This window comes from Sparus aurata, chromosome 11, assembly GCF_900880675.1.
Source record: "Sparus aurata chromosome 11, fSpaAur1.1, whole genome shotgun sequence".
NCBI lineage: Eukaryota > Metazoa > Chordata > Actinopteri > Spariformes > Sparidae > Sparus > Sparus aurata.
The window spans coordinates 31,782,225-31,800,516 of NC_044197.1; the positions used below are offsets into that span (position 1 = coordinate 31,782,225).

The 18,292-nt window shown below is 41.8% G+C and overlaps 1 long non-coding RNA gene across 1 annotated transcript; it reads right to left on the reverse strand.

Annotated features, from left to right (window-relative positions):
• Positions 1-24: 24 nt before the first annotated feature.
• LOC115591040 (uncharacterized) lies at positions 25-17,456 on the reverse strand. Its single transcript, XR_003985886.1, has 4 exons — positions 17,340-17,456; positions 17,145-17,260; positions 16,984-17,058; positions 25-128 (listed from the first exon to the last, which is right to left on the reverse strand). It is a non-coding gene; the product is annotated as an uncharacterized LOC115591040 (long non-coding RNA).
• Between the last annotated feature and the right edge of the window lie 836 nt (positions 17,457-18,292).

Genomic DNA, 18,292 nt, shown 5'->3' on the forward strand with positions numbered 1-18,292 from the left:
CAAACATTTTTGACAATCATGCATGCTGGCAGTCTGGGTCAATGGAGGAGAGTCCACAGGAACTGGAGAGGAGCCAGCCTTTATACCCTCGTCTTCCAGGCAGGAACCAATCAGCTCCCAGGGACAACCTACAACCAATTAACACACACACTCACTCATGTAAAAAGAGGGATATTAAAAAACATACAAACATTTATGACCTCTAGGGTCATAAGATCTCCCCCCTTAAAACTGAACATTTCTCCCTATAGAAATTTTCAAGTTAATGCATTCGGGTGTTGAGTAATCACAAGTCTGTTCCCTCTTAAAACCAATCTACATAAAAACAGGACCCAAAACCTGGTTAGTGGTGCCACTCCCACAAACAAAATGGCCACCACCATGAGGAGAGAACACAAAAACAAATACATCAACTGTGGTAACACACACACATACATCGCACACACAGGTGAACACAACCGTGGAGTGCAACAGTCACTGCACAAAAGGTGTCACTGTGTAGCCACTGCTACACACAAATGTTGCCAGCTTACACCTAAGCTGCAACCACAAGGGACCCAACAAAAGTGAACTGCCACTACCACACCCAAAATGGACACCTTGTGATTTCCAAAGGGAGTGCAACAGAAAGAGACAAAGTGACTGGACAAGCCATACCCACCACTCAAAATCCACTAATCTGGGGCGTGACACCATCCCAATCACACTAATTAATACATGAAAAACAGCAACACCTACGTGACCAAACCAAAAGTGGACTGCAACAACCACACACAAAAAGGCATCACACTGTAGTCACCACTACACAAATGTTGCAAGCTTACTCTTAAGCTGCAACCACAAGTGACCCTACAAAAGTGGAGTCCAGTTCCACAACCAAAAGGTCACAAAAAGTTACTGCACACAAGTATTAATCAGGGCCACACATCACAACGTGAACAAAAAGCAGCCATCTCACACAAAATTATGTTGCTGTGCAAAGTATAAACGAAAGGAAACAAATTGCAGTGACACCCCAACTACCTGCCTACCAAGATGGCTAACTCGCCTAGCTAGTCTTCAGTGGCTTGCCGAGCTCGAGGCATCTTTAAACGCTGAAATTAGTGCATCACCGAAGACCAGGAACCTAGTCAACTGCAAAAAACTGAAGCGTACCCCCACTCAGGATTACCACCAAAAATAAGAAAGGCAAAATAATAAAAGGTGGAAAATTCTGGAAAAATGCCCAGCAGCTATCTTGTCAGGGTGCTCAGTCAGAAACACGACATGCAACAACAACATTTAACAAAAGAGATGACCACTACACTTAATAAAAAAGGCCACTTACACAAACAAACTAAACCAAACCACATCTACATTAAAAGCCGCAGCCGCGGTTCGCCAATTCTCTGCCGATGTTGATTCACACAGAGCAAAAGATCTCCGCCGTGAATTCACACAGAAAGCCGGCGCTGCAGCTCCTAAAGAGGCGTGATGGTAACGTGTAACGTGACAGAGGCTGTTTTCCGAAAGTTCACTGAAGTCTCGGTCAGGAGTGCTGACGGGCGCGGAGATTTTTTTTTCCTCACGAACACTCGATGAGTTAAAGATTTTTGCGGGTGACAGACGCTGTTTCTCGGGCAGAAATGTCGCAAGGAGTCAGTAGGACAGGCGGGAGGACGGACACTTCTCCACTATATCTGTGGTATCTTTTTCCTCATGTAAGTTGCCAAAGACAGTTACAGTTACTACGTTACTTTTGTTTGGTTCTGTAACGTTGCTTTGTGGGACATTTCTGTTTATTAAGTTGAGTGAAGGACCTGTGCAGTCATCAGACTGTAAGACACCCCCTCCATATGTGCAGCTGGCTCATCCATTCATACTGGTTCAGTTTCCCAGTACTGCGCCTCTGATACTATCACTATACATATATATATATATATACATATATATATATATATATATATATATATATATATATATATATATATATATATATATATATATATATATATATACACACACACATATACATATATATATATATATATATATATATATATATATATATATATATATATATATATATATATATATATATATATATATATACATATATATATATACATATATATATATATATATATATATATATATATATATATATATATACATATATATGTGTGTGTGTGTGTGTGTGTGTGTGTGTGTGTGTGTGTGCGTGTGTTATAAAATGTTGTGGAAATTCTCCTTTGTGAGGTAGAGAGTTGCTAAGTCTCAGAAGAACTTCAGACTTCAGCATATAAATCAGGGCCTGTATTCACAAAGACTTTTATCTTAACGTTAGGAGTACTCCTAAATCGGACTAAAAGTTTTTATGTAGGAGTTGTTTCTTAAGAGTAATTCACAAAGCCGCTGAGACCTACTTTTAGTTATGAAAACATTGAACTCCTAAACTAGAAGTAACTCTCTGTTGCTATGGATATTGGATAAAGAAATGTATTTATGAGGAGAATTAAGTGCACCCCCCGCCAAACAAAAACGCTTCAGACAAAAATGACAAATTAGAAGATTGCGATGAAAAACGGGAATTGTCAAACAAAGCGGCATTTGCTCGAAAGGCTACGTCAAACCACTCTCCATTAAAATTCGGGAATCGTGTGTTGATCCGGGCCATTTCCCAACAATGTCCAGTATATTGTAACTTGTGTCAAAGACAATTTGTGTATTGATGGAATGCAACTTTTTCCGACTGACACAAAAGCCCTATTCGCACGGGACTAGTATAACCTGGGGACCTCCAGTAGTTTGTAATAATTGCGGAGGTCGTCTGTGATCCTAATCCCATGCAAATCTGCCATGTCTGCCTGCCATAATTTGTAAAGTAAAAATTCCACCGCAAATTACCTACCATATTTCACCAAACACAGAGGTCATGTGATAATATTAGTCCCGTGCGAAACGGCATTTCTGTGATTTGGGGTCGTGTTTTGTTTTTTTTTTTCTTAAGGTTTTTTGTGTTTTCCATACCTTTTTTCTGCCTTTTTTCCGGTCGAGAATTATGGAGGCTGCGTTGGGAATTTTGAATAAAAGTTTTGACAGCATTTTGGGTGCAAATTCAGGAGGCTCATCAGAAGAGCGAAATCTCGAAAGATGATTAGATGGATTACATGCATGGCAGCATGCGGTAAGGAAAATTCTTCCATCTTTCAACAGGCTCACCAGTTATTATATTAGTAATATCTATATCTAACCGCGTTGTGCTGCTCCAACAAGGGCTCCGGTGCGATCGACCTGGGGGATAATGTCAGTAAATCTAAATTAAAACACAGACTTTGCTTATCCTGTGTGAATGCGCAGCACGAAACACAGCTGTGGTGGGATAATTTCTAAATCACTTGAGGTCCCCAGGTAATTCTAGTCCTGTGCGAAGAGCTGCATTTTCCCCGTAGCCAAATACCGGAGTGTTGCCAAACATTTGAACTCCGGCGTGGATTGTTTCAGTTGATTGTTGTTGCGTCCAGAAGTGTATAAAGTACTTGAAAAAAATAACTAAGTAAAAGTAAAAGTACCATAACTAAAAATGACTTTGGTAAAAGTAAAAGTCACCCATAAGAAAATTACTTGAGTAAAAGTCTTAAAGTAGCTCACATTAAATGTACTTAAGTATCAAAAGTATCTTGTGAAAAAATGTAGGCCTACTTTTGATACAAGTACAAGTAAAGTACAGAGTATTTTTAGAGTACTGTAAAATACCAAATACTAGCCGGGGCGTTTAGTTTATTTGTTTCAATCACTTAACAGACCAGGGCCCGTATTCACAAAGACTTTTATCTTAACGTTAGGAGTACTCCTAAATCGGACTAAAAGTTTTTATGTAGGAGTCGTTTCTTAAAAGTAATTCACAAAGCTGCTGAGACCTACTCTTAGTTATGAAAACAGTGAACTCCTAAACTAGAAGTAACTCTCTGTTGCTATGGATGATGTCATTTTATAAGGACGCACTTAGAAGCAGTCACAATGGTGATTGGTTGTTGACTGACAGGGCAGCCCATTGAAAAGTCATTTAGGCTACGCAATGCATGAAGTGAAAATAAGGAAGTTGCCTACAAGCCCATGACAAAGCCTATAAAGAAATATATTTATGAGGAGAATTACGTGCACCTTCCGCTCCAAACAAAACCGCTTTGGCCAAATAAAATTAGAAGATTGCGATGAAAAACATTAACACGTCCACATCGGCCAATTATCCAATAGGACTATGTTGTGACACTATAAATGATCGCCCGTTCAAGTTCAACAACGGAAACAATGGAAACAACAAAGAAAAGGACAAGAAAGCCCAATCGGTCACAGGACCAGTTGCTGCTCCTGGCCCAGTTGGTGCTTGAATTTAGACAAACGATCAAGGGTAAATTTGGCTCCGGGGTAACGTGCAAAGCAAAGCGGGATGCATGGGAAAGCATCAGCTTTAACATCAATGCTGCGTTCCCACCAGTATCGCGTTCAGCCGACGACTGCGAGAAACGGTGGTATTTGCTGCAATCTCATTCAAGGGCTGAGATTGCAGCCTACAAACGAGCCATCGAGAAAACAGGTGGGAATTAACATTGCTAATTTACAATGCAATTTACAAAATCCAAATACAAAATAATCTTTATGTTTACAGTCTTGTTTTATCCAAAGTGCTATTTTGATATGAAGATGTTTAAATGTAAGGTAGCCTATGTTTTACATATCATTGAAATATTATATGCACAGGAGCAGGTTCAGTACCAAAGCCTTTGTCTCGAGTTGCATCAGGGGTGTACAGCGTGCTGGGGTCAGACACAAATATAACGGGTGTTGAGGGTGCAGCTGACCCAGCTATGCTGTTATTGTATCTCTATTGAGATAGAGGGGTAAGCATTATGCAATAATTAGACATTAAAATGTATGCACAGTGATATTTGATGAAATGACACCGAGCTCCCAAAAACGTGTTCAGAAATAAGGATCCTAATTACAATATCTCTCCCCTATACAGGGAAGATCAACACCCAGAAGCTGCAGGCATCCCTCTTCCTCTCCCAGCCGCCCCTCTTCCTCTCCCTCTTCCTCTCCCACGTCCTCCTCTTCCATGTTCTCCTCCTCCACCTCCACGTGCTCTTCCTCTTCTTGCAGCTCCTCTTTTATGAAAGAAAGTTTTAAGGTTTATTTATGGGAGGCCTTTTAAAGCTTTTATCAGAGGCCAAATAATCAGCATCACAAGCTCTAAAGCAAAACTGACTTTTCAAAAGGCAAAAAATTTAGAGACAAAAATGAAAGAAATAGAAAATGAATATTACAGAACAAGGTCAGCAGAATCTCATCAAAATCTATTGCTGCTTAGAGCTCAGTACAATGAATTATTTGCATCAAAGACGTTGGCCAGTCTGTTGAGACTTAAGCAGTCCTTCTATGATCAGGGTGAAAAACCTGGGAAAGTACTTGCATGGCGCCTCAAGCAGCTACAGTGTGAAAGGGCTATCACCTCACTGCAGAGTGATCAAGGATGATCAAGAAATAAATGAATCTTTCAGGAATTTTTATGAAGGTCTTTATAGTTCAGAAATAATTAATTACAATTCGGAACTAAAAGTATTTTTAGATAGTATGAATATACCCACTGTATCAGAAAACCTTAGGATAAATTTGGAGAAAGATATTACGGTAGAGGAATTGTCTGCTGCAATTGATAGTATTAAAGCAGGAAAAACTCCCGGACCTGATAGCCTCCCAACTGAAATCTATAAAAAATTTTAAAATAAATTGCTGATTTTAGAAATGTTTACAGAGTCCTTCCAAAAAGGCATCTTGCCATTGTCTCTAAGAGGAGCATGAATTACTCTGCTCCCAAAGGCAGGTAAACCTAACAATAAATGTGAAAATTGGAGACCCATTAGTCTGCTAAACGCAGATTTGAAAATACTTTGTAAGATTTTGGCAAAAAGAATCGAAGAAATAATACCTAAGATAACTGGGGGGGATCAGAACAGGTTCATTCGCGGCAGACAAGGCTTCCGTAATGTCAGAGGGATTTTGAATATTCTTCATCACCGAAAGGGGGCGCCAGACACTGCTTTACTGTCAATCGACGCTGAAAAAGCGTTTGACAGAGTGGAATGGTCCTATCTGTTTGAGATTCTGGCACGCTTTGGTTTGGGAGAGAATTTTTGTAATTGGATAAGATTACTTTATAAGGAACCATACACACACATTTTGACTAATAGCAATATCTCAAAAACTATAAAAATAAATCGAGGGTGTAGACAAGGGGACCCTCTGTCTCCATTACTGTTCATTTTGGCAATCGAACCTTTGGCAATTGCAGTGAGGTCACATGATAACATTTCTAGGATAACCATAGGACAGACTGAGCACCGTTTAGCCTTATATGCAGATGACATAATTGTTTTTCTCAAAAATACCAATAAATCCACCCCGGCCCTGTTAGATTGGATTGGGGAGTTCGGTAAGATTTCAGGTTATAAGATTAATAAGTCTAAAACATCTATTATGCTATTAAATCAAATAGACAGGGAAAATCCATCCAACGTAGTTGTAGGGCTGGGCGATTATGCTAAAAATAATAATCACGATTATTTAAATTGATATTGAAATCACGATTAATAAACACAATTATTCACTGATTTCAAAAAAAGTACTAATTGAGCCACCAAAACTCAACTTTAAATATAACTTTTAGAAAAACAACCAGATAGATTAGTAACAAGTAAAAAACTAAATGATAATAATATTTGTATGTTTGCGTGATGGCAACACGTACCGCTTGTCCAAAATCTTGACCAGTGTCTTGAAGCCTGGGTTGCTAACTGTACTGATAGGGCACATGTCCTTAGCTAGCATGAATGTCACAGCCTCCGTTATCTCTCGCTGTCGCCGGGAGCTGGTGGGATATGGAGTGGCATTGTAAAGAGTGTCGTCAATGGAGGACTGTGTTGCGGTGGCGGTGGCTGTGGCTGAAGTTGACGCTCTTGCACTTTTTTGGGTCCTTTGCTTCTTCAGTACTTTGTCATAGACCACTTCATGGTTAAATAAATGTGTCGTGTTGCCCTGGGGTGCAGACACGACGGTGTGACAAACTTTGCAAACAATCTCCTTCTGCTCCATGTCCGACGATTCGAAGCCAAAATGTCTCCAAATGACCGAAGTTGTCCTACCTTTCTTTTCAACTAAAGGCTCAGGCTGCTTTTCTGCCATGTTGTCAATCGCCCGTTCCACAATTGATCCACACACCCACTGCTGCAGCTGCAGGCGACACAGGTGCGTTCACTGTGCTTTTACAGTGCAGTAATTTGCATACACGACGCGCGGCGGCACGTTAATCGTTTTTCGCGATCAAAATTCGATTAATCGCCCAGCCCTACGTAGTTGCACAATTTAGGGTAGTCAATTGCTTCACTTATTTAGGCATTCAAATTGTTCCATTGCTTAACAATATCATAGAAACTAACTATAGACCAGTTATGCAAGATGTCTCAAATTCTTTAGATAGATGAGCTGCTTTACCAATGTCATTAATGGGGAGAATAAATACTCTCAAAATGAATGTACTTCCTAAACTGTTGTATTTGTTTTAAAATGTACCTCTGCCACCACCAAGCAACTTATTTTCTCAACTGAAGACACTTTTCATCAAGTTTCTTTGGAACAAAAGACGCCCCAGGTTGCACCTATCATCGTTGTACTTGCCGTATGATAGAGGAGGGCTTAAATGCCCAAATCCACTTTGGTACTACTGGGCAGCGCAACTGAGAACACTGATGTTCTACTTTGGGGAGGAGAATATGCCAATGTGGAGAGAAATGGAAGGTTATTCACTGAAGCTGCCTTTGCCCACTTATCTGTACTCAGCCAATTTTAAGAAGTTAAAAAAGAATACCAAGAATCCTATGACTAAAAACATGATTAGTGTGTGGCAACAAGTTAGGAATTATCTCAGAGTAGCTGACTCGCTCTCATTTAGTCCAATTTGGGGAAATGATCTCTTCCCCCAGGAGGAGGTGAGGGTGGATTTAAAATTTGGGCAGGACAGGGGTTAGAAAAAATAGGAGATCTTCCTAGGCCGGATGATAAACATCTGATGTCTTTTGATGAAATTGTTGCCAAACAATATAACTCCAGTTAAACTTAATAAATTCAACAGTGTCGTACCGGATGTTTGTATAAAATGTGATAAGGAAAAGGGCCCGATTTTCCACTGTTTGTGGCAGTGCTCTCAAATAAAGAAATTCTGGGAAGAAGTGAAACAGTGTATTGAGGAAAATTTAGAGATAAATTTGCAGTTGGAACCGAAACTTTTTCTATTGGGCATTTATCAAGCTAAGTGTAACATAAGAAAGAAGCATAAAATATTTCTAGACATAGGCCTGCTGTTGGCAAAACAAGTCATTGCAGTTGCTTGGAAAGAGGTAAATAGACCAAGGATAGGTAAATGGCTTTCAGAACTAACAACAATTCTGCCCTTAGAAAAGATTACGTATGCAATCAGGGGTAAGCAACCAATTTCTGATAACATCTGGGGCCCCTTTAGTAATTATCTTGCAAACAACGATTTGTCTCATTTGGTGGAACCATCTGGGGAGGACCCATAAGTGGCTCTCTGTAGTTTCTTTGGGAAAGGATTAAGGTCTGGTGTTGAACCACCACTATCTAATTTATACAGCATAATGCTTACTTGTGAATATGAGCAAGGTGTGGTTGGTTTTGTACTTATTCCCTCCCCTCTTATTTACTTTCATTTTCTTATGTATTATTTGTATTTATTGGTTTATTTGATTTTATTTATTTTTGTTGTTGTGTAGTCAAGTTTGTTTTTTTTCTTATTCTGTTGTTGTGTTTTGTCATCAAGTCTTGGTTGTGTTTGATGATCATGGGTTCTGCATGGTCTGGGGCAAGAGTTTTGAGTCCCAGTGGTTATATATAGGCGCAACCAAACAAATAAAATGTATTATTATTATTATTATTATTATTATTATATGTGTGTTATTATGTCTGAAATAAATAAAGATGTTGTTGGGAAAAAAGAAAAACAACCAAAAATGGTTCTCCCCTTGTTCTCTTATGTCATTTTCAGGTGAAAGTGTTCTCTTGCCCGTTCCAGATAATCCTTTAAAGATGAACTATATTTCTATTTTTATTTGTAACGAGTAACGAGGTGGCAAACGTCAACGTAACTAAGTAATAGTATATTTTTTAACTCAAGTAAAGTACTGATAAAGTTGCTCCCAAATTTGCGCCTGTTAGGAGCTACTTTTAGCATTAAGATTCTTTGTGAAAACGGGCCCAGATCTCTTTTAATAAACACGCAGCGTGGAGAAGAAGGCAAAAGCGTTCTCTCTCGAAACAATAAATTGTTACCCCTTAAGTACAGAACAGAGAGGAGGCTACCTACATTTACAACAGTCATAAAACATTTTCTTTACATGAACAATGACTCTTTGATGCTTGGGTGTATCCTGTCTTTCCCAGGACAGTGAGTGTTTGATGTAACAGATGGGACAGCAAATGTCATCTTATCTGCACTTCTGTATCTTCTCATATGGGGGATGTGCCCGCACCTGTGGCTCTATTGACACTTCAACTCCTCCTGTCTCCAACTCCTCCTGTCCTTACAGCACATTTGATAATTTGATCACTATCAGGAAGACTGTTATATATATATATATATATATATATATATATATTATATATATTATATATATATAATATATATATATATATATATAAATATATATATATATATATAAATATATATATATTTTATATATATATATATTATATATATATATATATATATATATATATATATATATATATATATATAATATATTATATTTATATTATATATATATATATATATATATCTATATATTATATATATATTATATATATATATATATGTATATATATATATATATATAAATAAAATATAGTGATATCATGAGAGGCTACACGGCTCTCAGCGGGACAGCTCAAGTAGTGCGAGGACACAAGGTTAGAATATAGTCAAGAGTTTTATTACAGTTCTTGGGGAATAAACAGAAAAGGTATTCCAATTTCAAAGGGGTTAACTAAGGGCAAGGTTGGTCTTCAACGGTCCAAAGCCCTTTAGCTCATCAGGCACTCATCAAGCCTGATTTATGCTTCTGCGTCGCGGCGACGTCGTAGATACGTCGTCGACGCAGACCCCTACGCGGACCCTACGCCGTAGCCTGACATGCGCCTCCAAAAAATCCTGACTGCGCGTCACGTCGACCCCTCGAGACGCCAACGGCAAGGACTGTGATTGGTCCGCTCTGAACGTCATTTCCGGCAGTTGCTTTTCCGGTCAACAGTATAACAACACCGCCATTTGTAATAACAGCATTTGTTGTTCAATATCCACGAGCCTCATCTCCAGTTGCCATTGTTTACTGTCTGACCGGAAGAAAACCAAGGAATCCGATATGAACCCCCCAAAACCAAACAAAGACACAGCCACACCCCCCTAGCGGCTTGGCGGTGAATTGCAGAACAACGCGTTCCCTCGACGCAGAACTTCGAATGCTCAATGACGGCGTAGGGTCGACGACGTAGCTACGCCGTCGCCGCGACGCAGAAGCATAAACCAGGCTTCCAGGTTGCCTGTAGTTTACCTCTCCCACACGTTCAATGACCTCATATGGTCCTTGCCAAGTTGCCAGGAATTTTCACTCAACGGTTGGCACCAGGACCAGCACTCTGTCCCCCGGCTTAAACTCTCAGGGTTGGGCAGATCTGTTGTAGGAGGTTTGCTGTTGCCGCTGAGCGGTCTCCATGTGTTCACGCATCATGGGATAGATGGCCTTCATTCTCTCTCTCATGGCTCCGACATGCTTGATCAGGGTCCGCTGTCGGCATGGCTGTTCCTCCCAGGCCTCCTTGGCAATGTCCAGCAGTCCTCTGGGTCTGTATGAAAGCAAGAGCTCAAAGGGTGAAAAACCAGTAAATGACTAAGGTACCTCTCTCACCGCAAACAGTAGGTATGGTAGCAGCTGGTCCCAGTTGCGCCCATCTTCACCGACCGCCTTCCGCAGCATGGACTTTAGTGTCTTGTTAAAACGTTCGACTAACCCGTCCGTCTGGGGGTGGTAGACTAACGTTCTCAGCTGCTTGATCTTCAGCAGGGCACAGAGTTCTTTCATCACCCTGGACATGAATGGACTCCCTTGGTCCGTCAATATCTCTTTCGGGATCCCCATGCTAGTGAAGAGGAGGAATAGTTCCTTGGCGATTTGTCTGGACGTGGCCTTCCTCAGCGGGATGGCCTCAGGATATCGGGTTGCATAGTCCAGGATGACCAGGATGTACTGATGCCCCCTGGCACCTTTTGGTAAGGGCCCAACTATGTCCAGTCCAATCCTCTCAAAAGGAGTTTCGATAATGGGCAAGGGGATGAGCGGGTTTCTATATGTGGGCTTTGGCGCCACCCGCTGACACTCAGGGCAACCACGACAGTAGTTCTCTATCTCTTTGTGTATTCCTGGCCAAAAGAAGCGTTGCAAGATTCTTCCCTTAGTCTTCTCTACCCCTAGGTGGGCCCCTAGGGGGTGCGTGTGGGCTAGGTTGAGTATGGTGGCCCGGTGGAGCTGTGGTATGAGGAGCTGTTCATTCACGTCATAATTTTTCTTTACTACCTGATACACTAACCCCCGGCGTACCGCGAAATGGGGGTAAGTAGGGCTTGTCCTCTCCCCTAGGACTACCCCCTCTAATGCCTGTACATTTCTTAAGGCATTTGCAAGAGTGGGATCTTGTAACTGGGCTGTACCATACTGGCCTGTGAGAGGGAGAAGCTCTTTGGTGCCTTGGACGTCTCCGTCGCTGGAGAGCGGAGCACTTTCCGGAGCCACGTTCTCTTCTCCCGTGTCTGGACCAGTCTCTGTGTCAGCCTGGGCACCTGCCATCCCTGCAATAGCACAGGCTGGAGTGAGTGGGTCTGAGGGTTGCAGTTGAGTATTCTCAGGATGAGTCTTACCTCTCCGCTTCCGAGGTACTTGGGTTAGACTCTCCTGAGCCTCTCTCCACAGCGGGTGAAAGTCAGGGCAGTCTCGTCCAATTAGTACAGAAATGGGTAGGGAATCAACCACACCCGCCATCATGAGTATTGTTCCGCGGGTGGTGATCATTGTGAGTTCCGTGGTGGGGTAGTCTCTGGTGTCTCCATGGACACAGGGAGGACTTTCCCCAGGGTCAGACACGATGGATCCACCAGGTCCCTACGCACCAGGATGACCCGGCTACCTGAATCTAGTAAGGCTTCCACGTCATGGTGATTCACAGTCACCGGGCAGGTGGGGGGTCGTTCTGGGGCACCATCTATGACACCCACGAGCGAGGCAAAAAGGTGGGCGGGTGGTGAGCTGGAAGACTCAGCAGTGGGCATAGGCTCATCCGCCGGTTTCCCACAGTGCCAGGAGACGTGACCCAACTCCCCACTCCGGTAACACTGTCGGGTTTCACTCTCCCGGTGTACTCTTCCTGGTCCCAGCTGGTTTCTGGCTCTCCCTGGAGCCTGGACAGCTCCTGAAGTGGCGGGGTTGGAAGCCTTGGGGTTCTATGGACAAGCTCCTCCCACCTGGAGTGGGGATGCACTCCTGGGCTCCTTCCTGGAAGCACGAAGCATCTCCGCCGTGGCCTGGTACTTTTCTACAGCTTCCACGGTTAGATCGGCGGTGGTCAAGGCCTGCTGACCGATGAACCGTTTCGCCTCATAAGGCAGGGCCCGTAAGTACCGATCCACTACAATGGCTTCCACTACGGCCGCTGCTGTACTCTTCTCTGGTTCCAGCCACTTCCGCGTGATCCGGACAAGTTCGTGCATCTGCGCACAAGGAGGCTGGTTGGGTTGGAAGGTCCAGCTGTGTAAGTGTTGGGCCATACCAAACTTGGTGAGCCCATTTCTGCTGAGGATCTCAGTCTTCAGGGCGTCATAGTCAGTCACCTTGTCAGGGGGCAGGTCCTGGACAGTATTCAGCGATTCCCCCGCCAGGAAGGGGGCTAACAGTCCAACCCACTGTGCCTTGGGTCACATTTCCCTAGTGGCCGTGGCCTTAAAGGCGTGCAGGTATGCCTCAACGTCATCTGTAGACCCCATTTTGGATATAAACTCACTCGCCCTTGTTGGCCGGGCATTACGGACGGCCATTTGTTTCTGCAGCTGCAATTCCTCCATCTTCATAAGGTTGGCTCTCTTCTGCTCCTCCAAGAGAGCCATGTTTGCTTGTGTCTGGGCTTGCTTGCTAGCCACAAGGGCTTTCAAAATTTCCTCCATTTTGTTTGGGGCGGGGCCTACAGTTAATCTGGAAAATTGGGTGATCAAATTTTCAGTGTCCGCCTCTGACATGCACTATTAACGCTTGAGGATGCCCGCATTCTCCACCATATGTGATATCATGAGAGGCTACACGGCTCTCAGCGGGACAGCTCAAGTAGTGCGAGGACACAAGGTTAGAATATAGTCAAGATTTTTATTACAGTTCTTGGGAATTAACAGAAAAGGTATTCCAATTTCAAAGGGGTTAACTAAGGGTAAGGTTGTTCTTCAACGGTCAAAACAATGTCTCTTCGGCAGTGAAACCATAGTCCTAATTCCCTTGGGTAAGTATCCTCTTGCTAAACAGTCATCTTCAACCTTACTTCAGTTAGCGCTGTAGCCCGTGGCCAATCCAGCAGTAAGCCTTCCAGTCGTCGGGTGAGTATTCCCAGTCTTTAGTTTCCAGCCTTCCCCCGCAGAGAGCACAGCCAGGAGCTTGTTTTCCAAACCCCACTCTGCCACTGACTGTGTCTCAAACACTTAAAAAGCCCTTCAGCTCATCAAGCACTCATCAGTCTCAGGTGTGGTAGAATGTCATGGGTTGAGGGGTGGAATTCCCGACTCCACCTGCAGATGAAGGCATAGCTGTCTGAGGTTGCAGCCATCTCAGGGGAATGTAGTGCCCCTCCAGGAACCAGCCTCTCGTGACATCACAATATATATATATATACACACACATACACATTTTTGCATTTACTGTATACTATCGGTGGACTGATTATCTTTTTTTAAAATTATTATTTGATTGGAGATAAAATACATTTGCGGTCTGCAGCATGTTACCTGTAAAGTAAATGCACTGTGGTAGAAGTATAAGTACCTCAAAATTATACTTAGTCTTTGGGTAAATGTACCCAGTTATATTCTATCATTGGTAATCTGTAATATCTAATTAAAGCCAACAACCTCATAAAAATCTAAACGTTGGCTAATACTACCACAAGTAACCCAACAAAAAATTTGTAGTGTGAATGAGCTACAGCTGACTAAATGACGTGATTTCAAATTGTGGTCTAAAGTTGTAGTCTGTAACTATCTAACCTAAACCTTGCTAAAATAAGATAGAGGTCAGCTGTGTAAAAATCCACTGTCTGTGGCTCCATCCAGTGGCCCCGCTCCCGGCTCAACAGAACCAATCAGAGCCAAGGGGGGTGTCTAAGAAGTGTCAATCATTCTCATGCATATGCTGCTGTCAGCCTCCCTCCCCCATGCAGGCACAGTGTCTGCTCTTACCTGAGGGGTATTGCACAAAAGTAGAATAAAGAAATCCAGGATGATTGAGCAAGCCCCGCTTGACCTAGTCTGCTTGGCGCATCCTGGCTTAATTGGTTGCACGTTTGCCGAGCCAGGATGAGAAGGCGCGGCTATGTCAAGCCAGGTGTAGGCTTAAAGCATAAGTAGTTCAAAACTGTACCATTAATAAACAGTGCTCCACTTGGACTGTCATAATTAGGCAACAATTACAGGACTAAAGGAGTTACTTTTCAAGTCCACTAATCTACTGTTGTACACTTTGCTTTAAATGTGGCAAGTAGATGTACATGTTACTCAGGAAATGTAGAGTATGATTAAGTGCAAGCAATTATCCACAATGTATCATTTAATCTATTTTTCTCATGCTACGTTTTTATCTATTTTATCTTTCTCTCCTTCATAATGAACAAACTTGTCTGGCCATATAAGGACCTGGCAGCAAGTTGAGATTAAATACAAGAACATTTTTCAGGCTGGTAAGGGACTTTAAAGTAGATAACAGTGAACAAATGAGGTGAGATTACATGTCTGCTGACATGTTGAATATCTGTATGATTGTAGCAGTTGAAACCTAGAAAAATTGCATTTCCTGCAAAAATACAGTGTGAATGCTGATGGCTGAAGGAATTTCAGAAATCTGCTGAATGTACTGCAGAAAATGCATAAAACTATATGAATGGTGAAAAAAAGGTGAAAAGCTGTACAGTATGAGGGCTGAAATAGCTTAAAAAGGTGAAAAAAAGCAGAATATCTGTAGATGAAGAGGGCTGGAAGAGGTTAAAATGGTGAAAAAAAGGTGAAAAGTTAAAGGCTGAAAGAGCTTAAAAAGGTAAAAAAAAAGGATGAAAAGATATAGAGTAAGAGGGCCAAAAAAGCTTAAAAAGGTGAAAAAAGGATGAAAATGTAAAAAAGTCAAAGGGTGAAAGAGCTTAAAATGGCTGCACATATGCTGGAGCAGGAGCAACCATGGAGCAAGCAAAAAAGATTTCCTACATTTCTATGTATATGTTGTCTTTGTTAAGTAAAAGATGTGGGATCCAAATACAGCTGAAGATAATTCTTTCTCCAGATTTTCCAGCTGCTCTCCACTCTAGCGATGATGTCACGCACTCTAGCTCACGCACTACACACGCATTCTTCAGATACACACGCTGGAGAAGTACAAGAGCCAAAGATGAAAATGTCCCAAGAGAATGAATGGGAAAAAGCCTCCCAAACTCCTGCCACTTTATGAAAAACTCTAATGGTTATCGCCCAAATATCTATATTATGAGTGAGAGGAGACATGGCTAAACGCACTCATGTCATTTTTATTTCTTTAGAGTGAGAAATGAGGGCAGAAAAGCGAGAGGCAAATCAGGTACCGCCCTCCTCTCCTCCAGAAATGTAGCCTCAAAATTAACATTGCAGCTTATGGGGGAGCTGCTCAAGTTCTTGTCGCTCTCAGGCTTCTAAATCCAAAACTGTAAGTCCTACATCTAAAAATAAGACCATCAGCTGAAAGCCATCAAGATTTCCTACATTTCTATGTCAAGTAAAAGATAGATAAAAGATAATAGAAAATATATGTGTAACAGGACCCAGATGCTGCACAAGTCTTCTAAGCAGCATTGTAACATTGTGAGTATTGGCTAAAGTAAATCTACATTATGCACAAATCCTGCGGTGCTAATTGACATTTTTTTTACGGACTTCACAAACTTTCAGAAGACTGTATGCAAAGCACCTGGAGAAAGGGATAAAGCTGGCAGTCTTTGAAATCAAATTGAAGAAGAGAAAGCTCCAAGAAATGGAGCTGGAGCTTGAGATTAAACGCCGGACACTCATGAAACTGGACCTGGAAATCCAGAAACTAGAAAGAGAAGTGAGTATTTCAGTGCACACTGTAACCATAACTGCAATACAGTCTTTTAATATTTGTTGCTTTTGCTCTCTCTATTCCAGGATCCAAGCAACCAAGAGAAATGACTGCCAAATAAAAAAAAAATTCAATCAGAAAACATTGAGGTGTCCTTTCATTAATGTGAAGTAGAATAAAAAAAAAACACTAATGCTTAACGAAATGCGCACACACACAGTCAGGGGAAACCCTCAGTTGGTGCAGGCACTGAAACCGAGATTTCAGAAGGTCAAAGGTCATCTCGATTCAAGCCCTTGTCTTGCTGTGTGGATGGTTGTAGGCCTGCTATGGTGGGGTTTAGGGGTTAGCAAGTAGAGTCAAGAGGAATAACTCGCAGGCATAGCCTTTTTTCACAGCAGCACACCAGAGAATTCGGCTGATAATGCAAGATATCATTTAGAAAACTACACGGCAGAGTTAAACACTCATGATGTCCAAGGTGCTTACAGCACAAATAAAATGTGTTGCTTACCTTGTGAAAGTCCTTGCGAAACCCAGGCCACTTTGCCTTTAAATTGCTGACAAGGCAGTCAGCATCACAGATAATCTGAAAAGTGAATTTGTAACCTATTAAGGTAATTTAATACACAGATTTAATTCACATAGGTCATAGTAACCACAAATCACTCTTACCTGAACATTGATGCTGTGGAAGGATTTCCTGTTAATGTAATATCCCTCATGTTCTCCTGAGGGGTGTTTGATCCTAATGTGTGTGCAATCAACTGCACCAATGATGTTAGGGAAAGCTGTAACATAAAATAGTGAGCATCCAACTGTGACTGATCAAATTAGAAGCTAATGGTTGCACGTTGAAATTGAGGTTACCTGCAATCTTGTAAAACTCCTCCTTGATGTGGAGGGGTCCTCTGTGGCCAGGGAAGGTGATGAATATGTTGATGAATGACTTCAGCACCAGACAAACACGTCTTATTGTGCGGCAAATGGTTCCTTTATTGAGGTTCTCTGCATCCCCAACAGAATAAAGGAACCTCCCATTTGTAAAAATCTCAACATAATACAGACCATCTGTGTAGTGAGAGCATGGCTTCGTGCCGTCTGGTGCTGTATTTTTGGACTCAGCAGCCTACATAAATATCTCAGTCCATCATCTGAGAATCTGTATCTCTCAATGACATAGTCATCGACAAAGGCCAATGGGTTTGACCTGTCCCGGAAGACTCTTTCATGCCTAAATGCTCATCTGAGGATTAGGGTTTCCTTATCCAGTACATCCTCCGAAGAAGAGCAAGAGGAAACTGGTGAATGGAGGGTTAGGACCTCTATATACTATATATCATTAGCATAGCAATATAACACTTGGCCTGAGTAATAATACTACCACTTGAATGAATATAAAAAGACTGTTGCAATTACAAACAGCCAACAGATTTAAATGAAATTAGAAATGAAAATATATATATAATATTTTAATGCAGGATAATTAAAATGATGCAACATGCTTAGAAAGACCATGGACATGCTGTAAAACACATTAATTCCTCACAGGATTGACAGTAGAAATACAGGTGAATTACTCGGATTAATCTTAGACTGGCTAGCTGCAGAGAATAAATCACCATGGTAACTTGGCCGGGTTAAGTTTTACCTGCTTTCATGCAACCGACTTGAGGCTAAATTCAGCCAGGATAACCATCATATCCCGGCTTAATCCCTTATCTTGGTTTTGTGCAAGTCTATGGTGGCGGTGGTTACAGTAATACTCACAATAGTGCATATGGCCATAAGATGTTGCAGTCGAGCTACGTAGATTGTTGGTA